The 10,566-nt window shown below is 31.3% G+C and overlaps 1 long non-coding RNA gene across 7 annotated transcripts; it reads left to right on the top strand.

Annotated features, from left to right (window-relative positions):
• On the top strand, positions 1-4,002 carry LOC147842645 (uncharacterized). 7 transcript variants are annotated; one of them, XR_015497913.1, is made up of 9 exons: positions 1-212; positions 578-637; positions 1,375-1,526; positions 1,965-2,016; positions 2,821-3,005; positions 3,091-3,198; positions 3,272-3,331; positions 3,423-3,597; positions 3,694-4,002. It is a non-coding gene; the product is annotated as an uncharacterized LOC147842645 (long non-coding RNA). The 7 variants fall into 7 exon arrangements; XR_015497914.1 differs by having other exon boundaries at positions 1,965-2,020; positions 2,903-3,005; XR_015497911.1 differs by lacking the exon at positions 1-212 and having other exon boundaries at positions 602-637; positions 2,903-3,005.
• Positions 4,003-10,566: the final 6,564 nt, after the last annotated feature.

The raw sequence follows: 10,566 nt of genomic DNA, 5'->3' as shown, positions 1-10,566 counted from the left end.
GTGCCTGAGCCTGAGGCGTCATATGGAGACGCTGGAGGCTCGTATAATTACCAATAGATGTCAACGCAATTTTTAACACCTGATTTACGCCTATTATCTTAGTTTTCTTATTTTAAAAATATGTAATTTTTATTTTGTTCATGAAAAGCGTCTGTAAACGGGGTCGAAACTACTGTATGAATAAACTTCGGCCCACGTGACATCCCTTCACGGTGAGTTTAACGCCGCTCTGCTATTGGTCAAACTGCATCAGCGGTGAGTTCTCAGATGAGTTCAACTGTCAACATTAAATATTACGTTAATGCTGCATAATATATTTTTATTGGAGATTAGTTGGTGTTTATAAATATGTTATTATTTACTTTATATTTAATGAGTGAAAATATATTCGGTTGTCCAGTTTAGGGTAACTATGCCTAATAAAACTTTGATTCATTCATATTATTTATTATTTTTTTACTTTAAAAAAATATTAAATTTCAAGTACTAAGTTTAAAAATGTTTTCGGCTGATATTTTTCATTTTAAATTATTTATTAAAGTTGGGGTCATTGTATGTGGCGATCTATTTTTTACAGTCTATGCTTGCTATCCCAAGGTTCATTGCGATCCCAAGGTTCACTGCGGTTTTCCACAAGGTAAGTAAAAAGTAAACAAATAAACACGATTTGTTGATAAAGCATGTACTGTAAACTAGCGACGTTATCTAATGACATCAAGTTCATTTATTAAAAACATATTTTTCTTACATATAACGTTGGTCATGCATTAGAACAATATATACATTTTAAGATAAGGAACAGTGTAACCAGATTGTTGTTTTCCACAATAGAATTCGTGCAAAATCTATATATAATATGCAATATGCAACTCTAATAATACAAATGTATTCGTAATTGTTTTAATATTAAAGAACATTAAGTGTTTCCAAAGGTTTATTGTAAAAACAATTATTTTCCATGCCTTTAAAGGAAAAAGGCAGAAATTTTGCCCGTCTGAGCACATTTTATTCATTGTTCAACACAAAACTAAACAAAAAAATAGCTTAATCTACCACACACACACACATATATATACGTATATATATATATATATATATATATATATATATATATATATATATATATATATATATATATATATATATATATATATATATACAGGTGTACATTATAAGGTGTTCACTGTTCAGATATGAATATTTTTTCTTTGCTCTTTTCAGGTTCTTTAGATTTCTTTAAAAATCCAATTTTGTTTTCTAATAAGCAAAAAGTAAAATCACTTTACCCATGTTTATATGTTAAATTGCACTTGTCTCTCTCTCTATCTCTGTTAACACATTTATATTTGTTTGATTAATTCTTGTGTCTTTCAGCCTGTTTCTGCCTATCACCATGAGTGATTCCTCAATACTCAGATTTATCATCAAGATCTCAATTATAAGCTCAAGTTTTGATGACAACTTGGTGATCTGCAGAAAGCACCACCATGTAAGGAAGGCCAAGACCACTCTGGAATCAGTCAAGGGTTAGTGAAGTTTTTCATTCCATGTATATTAAATATCTACATTGTTTAGGCATATGTGATTGTATGAGATAAAATGCATTTATTATGAGATAAAATGCATTTATTCTTTCACTACTATTGTAATAACAGAAAGAAACGCATTAGTTTTACTATTACTATTGTTTATGACAAACATTAAAAAACTACAGCATAAGCTCACAAAATATTGTGGCCTAACTGTTTAAAACTATTTGTTCTGGGTGTTGATAGTGGCCAACCATTTTTTTTCTTTTTCAGAAAGTATTTTGTTTTGTCTGATTTTATGACACCTTATAGGCCATCAACTGCCCACATTGGGGTTTAGGAAATTAGAACTGCTTATGCTGCTTGTCTACTAGTCTTAGGATAAGTTAGAATTGTTATAAATGTTAATTTCTTTGTTGTTTTTATCTGGTACAGCTCATAGGAACTCCAATCTTCCCAACTGTGAGAGGGCCTTGCTCCAGTGACTGTCAGTGTGTACTTCATTGTTTCCATTAGTCCCTGTATCTGTAGACCTAGGTGACAGTGGGCTAGAGTAAAATTTTGGTTTTATTTAAACTAAGGCATACTGATGGCCTTTTTATCTCAGATTTGGTCATGCAAGTATTAATATATCCTAAAGTATTTTTATATTCTTTCCATTGGTGGAAAAGATGTTGGTATAATTATTTTTAATGGACTGCTAAGATCTCAGCAGACATTTTTCTGAGATATTCTTGAGTGGGAGTCTGTGCAATACAAGGTGGATAGTATTTGCAAGGAAGAGCCCTTCATCTGTTCTGCTTCCACACTAGATATACTGCCAATTTAAGTAGATATGAACCATAAGCATAACCATTTCAAGAATGCACGAGGTACTTTAAACTGTATGTGTTGAAACTAAATTAACAAGAAAACAGCTCTGTGATGTTCACCTAAGAAAATTAGATTAGAAGATATAAACTGTTATGCACTTGTTCTCTACTGTTTCATTCCTTTTTCAAACACTGGCATTTTTGAAGGTTTATTTACAGCTAAGGATTAAGAATTGACAGGAAGATTTGTGGACTACATCAACTAATGACACTACCTCCAAAGAGTTGCAAAAAGCTGTCCAAAGTTTCAGCACCATCTTTAAGCCCATGATTTTAGTGTGTTTCATGCCTAAGCACATGAGTTTATATCTGAGATAGATGAACTATGTGATTATCTTAAACTGATCTACAAGTAAATGCCAAAACTTATTGGTTTACTTATTTATTTGTTTGTTTGTTTGTTTGTATATGTTAACCAGGTGAAATGGAGTGAGGCATACCAGGATATGCCTGGTTTTACTTTTGGGAAGGAGGTTGAACAGTGCAATATTTCTTCTATAGGATTGCAGTGACCAGACATGCTACTGTAACTCTCATGGTCATGTGCTGGAATTAGCAGATATTCAACAATTTGGCCATCTCGCTGACCTGTTGATATCAGAAGGTAACGATATCCAGTTGAATTTGTTTTAGTTGTTCAGTAACCTATTTAAATAGTATTGTAATTTTTTGATTGCTTATCATTGTAGACCGCAACAGCTCTGCAAAGCAAGTTGGAAAACAGAATCCATGAAACTGGCAGTGACCGGAAACCAGTTGGAAGACTTTGGTCTGTGATGTAGAGGAGTGGGCAGACGGTGAGGAAATTCTTATTAATATTACATGTAGTCATGAAAAATTGTGTTACTATTACTGTCATTTTTTTTTCAGTAGCAGAAGCAAAGACAACAAAAAGAAGAAGTGATGTGGATGTCTTCGTCATATTGCATGGTATGTACACTAGACTTCTGTCAGTGTTGATTCTTTAAAAGTTGACGTATAATCCTTGTTATACAACTTTCTTTTCATAAATATATTTCAGACTCTGCTGACCCAGCAACAAAGAGGAGGGTGTTCAACATCATCCTGCTAGTCAGGATTCTTCAGGAGAAGCAGTGGATTCTTGTGGCAGAGATGGCCAACCACTATAAATACCTTTCAACTCATCCTGGTTCTTTCAAATAACTTTCCTGCTTGTTTGCTACTGAAATGTACTGGTATGTATTTGTATTTTTTGGCACAGACATAAGCATAAGGTTACCCAGTCCAAAGGATATTAATATATTTTTATGTTGTTGTGTTCTTTTTTTAAGATTCGACATGTGGCCTAAACGAAGAGGGGTTAAAAGGTCTATGGATCATCATTCTCAGAAAGCAACAAAATAACTGAGAAATAAACAACAATACAATGGTGCAATCGAGAGACCTGCAAGGTACCTGCAAGTTTTGGCTGGAGCAGAGAACATAGATTTTTTTTAAATAAAGCTCCAGCTGATGAGTATGAGATTGACTGTGGATTTTCTTTTACTGTAATCCAGAAGAGGATGACCTTAACCCTGAATCTAAAGCATGTAATAAAATCTGTAAAAAATTAAATAAAATTGTCATCATCTATAACCAAATTGTCTTTTTTTTTTAAATACATAGATATGTACAGTATGTAAGCATTCCTCTAAAATCAATCAGTGTTGTAAATTAAGACCATTATTGTATGCCTAACTGCTTACAACATATAACGATTTAAGGAACTCTATATTAAAATGAAATTATTACATTAAGTGACATTAAGAGCTTTTAAAATATTAATTTTATGATACATTTTTATGATAAATTTAATTTTTGCATATACTTGGGCAAAAAATGTACATTATTATGGTCAACTGCTCAGATACCTCCAGTCAATATGTGGCTGAGTCAGGCAACCAGACTTCTACCTCTGGAAAAATTAACCTATGATTTACATCAAAGATCTGATGGATCTATTTGGTCCTCATGGATTTAAAAAATAAAAAATAAAATAAAATTAATCTCCTTTTATTTTTGTCCTTACTTTGAAACATTTGTATTAATTTGTTAGAATGTCTAACAAAAAACTGCTGCACTTGTTGTGAGATAACAGTGCCACTGTTGTTATTCTGAAAATAAAAAATTAACTTTGTATAATGTTTTATTGAATGCAAGATAAAAAATAAAATATTTTCCAAGAGATGGATTGCGGCTGGAAGAGCATCTGCTGCATAAAAACATGCTGGAAAAGTTGGCGGTTCATAGCACTGTGGTGACCCCTGGTTAATAAAGGTACTAAGCCAAAAAGAAAATGAATGAATGAAAATAAAATATGTATTGAAATATGTATTTTTGGTAGACATAGAACTACACAGTAACTTATAAATACAGCACAGAACTATTTTACTTCTAGTTTAGATAATTTAAATGTTTGCATTTTTATTTTGTTGGTTAATGGCTATGTATTTTTAATCATTTGGAGGTTTGAACTATTCGCAGCATTTGAAAGGATATCTTTTCATCATTGTTACCTCATTTCTCAATATTTTCATGATTCTTACAATGCAGCAAATCTTACAACCATTTGATCATAAAGAAAATAATTAACAAATTAACCCACATGCAGGACAAAGACATTATGTGGAATCATTATTAAACACAAGTTCATCCATTGTCATCAAATCATACTGTTACACAAACAGTTGAAGATTTAGAAAGTAAAAATAATCAGATAAAGAGTGGTTTTTAAACAAATACATGTCTTTAAAAAGGTTTTATTTATAAACATTTACATATTTTAAAAGAGCTTTTATCCATATTTCAAATAAAGTGAAAACAATTAAATATCACATGATGACCATTAATGAAACACACTTACAGAATTACATCCACACATATTATTCTGAACTCATAACATTTGTGATGAACATAGATCACTATTGCTAATAACTTGTAATTAAAGAGGATACTAATGTTTAGCTTATTTTTACAGCTTTTTTTTTTTTACCACAACTGTACATGTGACAATACAATTTCTTGTCCATGTTGAAGATAATACATCTACATAGGTTAACTGCCCTTTTACTCAAAGGGGATGAGTAGAGCCCCGTAGAAAAGGAAAAAGTATTCACATTTCAAACGAGAAATGAGTGAGAGAATATCAGCAAGACTATTACCTATGCTATGTTCAATAAATAATGTTGGATATAATAGTCTGATATATACTGATCAAGTCAATAAAAGCTGTTTAAAAAATACTCATTGTAAAATAACAAATTTATGCCTGGCTTTCATATATGTCATAAATATATGCACAATGACCTTATTCAGATAGTCTTTAGTTCATTCAAATTTGTATCTGTTCCATTTTATTACAAAAAGGCTTTAAACTACATTACCCACAATCCTTTGTCGCTGTATAGATGGGAGGGGAAAGACATGGCGCTACAAATTGTAGTTCCTTGAAAGGTGTAGTTAGGGTTAAGTTTAGGGTTACGATCTTGGTTAATCGTTAACTATTTAAAACACAGCGATAACTCATTGATAAAGGACACTGTTAGTAAAGTGGCAAAGTTAGCAAAACATAGTTAGCAACACGAAGGATCTTTTAATTTGGCTTTGAAGTTATAGTCCAATCACAACGTCGCAATCTACGTCACACTTTGTCTCTATTTGGTAATCTTCCGGCTGAAGGTTGATTATAACCTTATAATATAACTTAAATATCAAAATGTGTATTAATATTACATGTTATTTATTGTCTTATTAAAAATACAAATGTATATTTACCGTGAGATTACTTTGTGGGGGTAACCTGATGTGCAAAATGATCATAGTAAAACCAGATCATAGGCAGTATACTTAATTTGAAACGAATAATAAAATAATAAAAAAGCTTCATGTTTGAAAACATTTCAAGCATTTGCTGTAACTAAACCCTGCATCATGTAGGTATACAAATATAAATATATGTCAAACTTAAATGACAAATATAGTGCCCATTAAATAGTATAAATAGTAGTTCATTGTAAATGAGTATGCAAATAAACACAATACATTTTTAATGAAACATTTATAATTTATTTATAATGCCACAAATAAAAATAAATAATAAAAATCACACAAAAATGCAAAAATATATATTTTAACCAAAAATATATATTTTATAAGTTTTTAATGCAATAATATATTACCATACATATATAAATGATTAAAAACAATTATAATTGAAGGAAATGTATATTTTGTATTATCATTATTATATTTATTTTGTGATATTTATTCATGTCATACATCTGGTATGTCAAGCTCAAGTAAAACTGCACTGCAAAAAATCTTTTCAAATGATGCCTTTGGAAATGCCATTATAATAAACAGCTTTCACAACAACAAGAAGTCAAGTTCATGACAAATGCAAATTATGTTTATAATAACAACTTTCTGAACTTAAACATCAAAAGTAGAATAAGTTCAAAACATATTCAAGTATTTACTGAAGAATAGCAAAAACTATTTTTACAAAACACTGAGAACCAAAGTGTGCTTGGTGAGTCCAGGTGTTTATGCTGACTAGACTGTCATATTGCAATCCGGTTAGCATGAGGAGACTTGGGCGTAAAGTGTCAGCAATTCCTGGAGGGCTCCCATGTGTTATTCCAGGTTTTGCCACTGTAAAGTATTAGAAGTGCACAACATCATTACTGAACAAAGAATGAGTGTTAGGTTTCATTTAGAAAGTTCAGTGATATTTATTTATATATGTAAAGTGTCATTAAACCTGGCACTCTTGAATTAACTGTATAATAAGTTAAACATTTCCAGCATGTTTCCATTTATTCCAAGCAGATCTGTCAGTTCTACAAACTCAGAGATCAGGATAGTAACTGCACTTCTCATTATGAACACCCTTATCCTTCACATACATTTTTATCACCACTGATGTCCACTGTTGTAGTTTTCATTGAAGGGAATGCTGACACAAATTCCAGCATGATTTTTTAAATAGCAGAATATGGGTATTATTGGGCCAAAACCTTAAAAAATATAAGATGCAAGATTTGAATTTTGATGAACATATTGTTAATTCACGTCTTGCAATTTAAAACACACATCTCATGTTTGACTCATCAATTATATGAAAACTACAACAGCATACTGTGCTCCACCCTAAAATATTTCTAAATTATAACAAGCTTATTGCTTTACATGGCTAAACATTTATTTTATACCTGCATGATTCACTGCTATTACTGTAACCCATTACACTCTTAACCCAAACTAGTTGACTTTATTAGAAAACTGCATAGAAACATGTTGCCTTAAATCCTTTATGTACACAAGGTGAAACTAAACAGCCCACTTTAAATTAACCTAGAACCTTTACAATCTTCTTGAACTTACAGTAATATTTTAATTCAAGTATGGCTGTTAAGTTGTACCTTGTATAAAATGTAAGGGGTTTAAGCCACTGGGTTTCTATACAATTTTCTAGTAAAGTCAACTAGATTGGGTTAAAGGAACAGTTCACTATTTACTCTCCTTTAAGTGGTTGTAAACCTTTTTAAAAACTTCCAAGTTACTTTGTGTTGAACATGAAGGAAGTTTTTGAAGAAAGCTGGAAAGCTGAAAACATTGACATACATAGTAGGAAAAAACAAATACTATGGAAGTTAATGTTTGCAGGTTTTCATCTTTCTTTAAAATATAATTTTTTTGTGTTTAACTGAAGTAAGCAAGTCAGACATATTTGGAACAAGTGAAGGATGAGTCAATAATGACAGAATTTTCATTTTTGGGTGAATCTCTTTAAGAGTATACTGAAAGAAATGTCCTACTCAATGAAGCTAACTTCAGCTGCATGTGTAGCCCCATGAGTACTTATCTAGAAATCAAAACAATGATCACGTCAGTCCCATTTTAGGCCCTTTATATCATATTGGCCACAGAATGGACTACTTAGTGTTGCAATAAAATAAAAAAATTAATAAAACTATGACTTACCACACAATACAAGACAAACAGTGAATTTTCAGCTCTGCCTTTGCTGTACACAAGATGAGGTTCCAGCTTCAACACTGATCTGAGTGGGGCAGTTGTGCAGCTCTGTGAGGTTGTGACTGTTTAGCTGCAGTGCTGTGAAGAGTTCTTTATTAAAAGAAAGTACATTCTTTTAAAATCTGTACATAATAACAAAGAAAATACAATGATTTTTATATAATGATTAATTCTGAACAAAAACATTACCCTTAGTCAAGATGAATTCATATGTCAAAAGTTTCTGCATCTGAAATGAATAAAAACAGATGTGACATTAGTTAAACCCACTAAACTACTAGATACATCAGTACTGCATTAAGCAGTTGTAAAGTAATGTAAGTGTAGTCCAAAATGAGCCTTAATCTGTTTAAGATAATGATTTAAAAAAACGTTGCTTGTGTTAAAAACAATCCAGCCACTTGTAATACATATGATCAATGGTACATTTCTGAGAAGGTGCAAGGTAATCCTTGAATTTTACCATTACCATCCTGACTGACATAATATTTGAAAAGAAGACAGCTTGTTGTGCCTCTTACCACAATTTAGAGATGATAGATTCTTTATTTTATTAAATAAATTGGTAAAGGCCAAATTGTACTGGTAATAGTGTAAGATATTCATTGTGTGACATACATCAGCTTAAGTTATACTTGAGCTTTTGTTATGCTATATATATATATATATATATATATATATATATATATATATATATATATGTGTGTGTGTGTGTGTGTGTGTGTGTGTGTGTGTGTGTGTGTGTGTGTGTGTGTGTTTTAAGGCATGGAAAATAATTGTTTTTACAATAAACCTTTGGAAACACTTGATGTTCTTTAATATTGAAACAATTACGAATACATTTGTATCATTAGAGTTGCATATTGCATATTATATATAGATTTTGCACGAATTCTATTGTGGAAAACAACAATCTGGTTACACTGTTCCTTATCTTAAAATGTATATTGTTCTAATGCATGACCAACGTTATTTGTGAGAAAAATATGTTTTTAATAAATGAACTTGATGTAATTAGATAACGTCGCTAGTTTACAGTACATGCTTTATCAACAAATCGTGTTTATTTGTTTACTTTTTTCTTACCTTGTGGAAAACCGCAGTGAACCTTGGGATCGCAATGAACCTTGGGATAGCGAGCATAGACTGTAAAAAATAGATCGCCACATACAATGACCCCAACTTTAATAAATAATTTAAAATGAAAAATATCAGCTGAAAACATTTTTAAACTTTAGTACTTGAAATTTAATATTTTTTAAAAGTAAAATAATAAAGTAAATAATAAATAATATGAATGAATCAAAGTTTTATTAGGCATAGTTACCCTAAACTGGACAACCGAATATATTTTCACTCATTAAATATAAAGTAAATGATAACATATTTATAAACACCAACTAATCTCCAATAAAAATATATTATGCAGCATTAACGTAATATTTAATGTTGACAGTTGAACTCATCTGAGAACTCACCGCTGATGCAGTTTGACCAATAGCAGAGCGGCGTTAAACTCACCGTGAAGGGATGTCACGTGGGCCGAAGTTTATTCATACAGTAGTTTCGACCCTGTTTACAGACGCTTTTCATGAACAAAATAAAAATTACATATTTTTAAAATAAGAAAACTAAGATAATAGGCGTAAATCAGGTGTTAAAAATTGCGTTGACATCTATTGGTAATTATACGAGCCTCCAGCGTCTCCATATATGACGCCTCAGGCTCAGGCACAGATTCTATAGGGAATCCCTGCACGTCTAAATATGACGCTAAAGGGGTACCCTGTGCGTCAATAACTGACGCCGAGGGTTCCTGACCAAGCGTCAGTATGTGACGAGTTGGGAGTGAGAACGTGTTGAAAATACATTACTTAAGATCTGGTTAATTAATTTCTGATGATGATAAAAAAAAAACCCTGCTGTGGTTGAAAAGCAGTGTACTGAGTTCAGCAGATTTGACTGAAACGGACACAAAATCCATTAGTTTTTGTAACCGTTACATACAAAATCCAGCTTAACATTCAGCTAAATGTTTTTGTACAGATTATAACTCAAGCATTCATAAAGCAATCCATACTTTCAGTTATTTCTATAATTAAAAAAAAATAATTAAACTATTAGTA

This window comes from Danio rerio, chromosome 8, assembly GCF_052040795.2.
Source record: "Danio rerio strain M-AB ecotype USA chromosome 8, GRCz13ab, whole genome shotgun sequence".
Lineage (NCBI taxonomy): Eukaryota > Metazoa > Chordata > Actinopteri > Cypriniformes > Danionidae > Danio > Danio rerio.
This window is presented reverse-complemented; position numbering and strand designations above follow the sequence as displayed.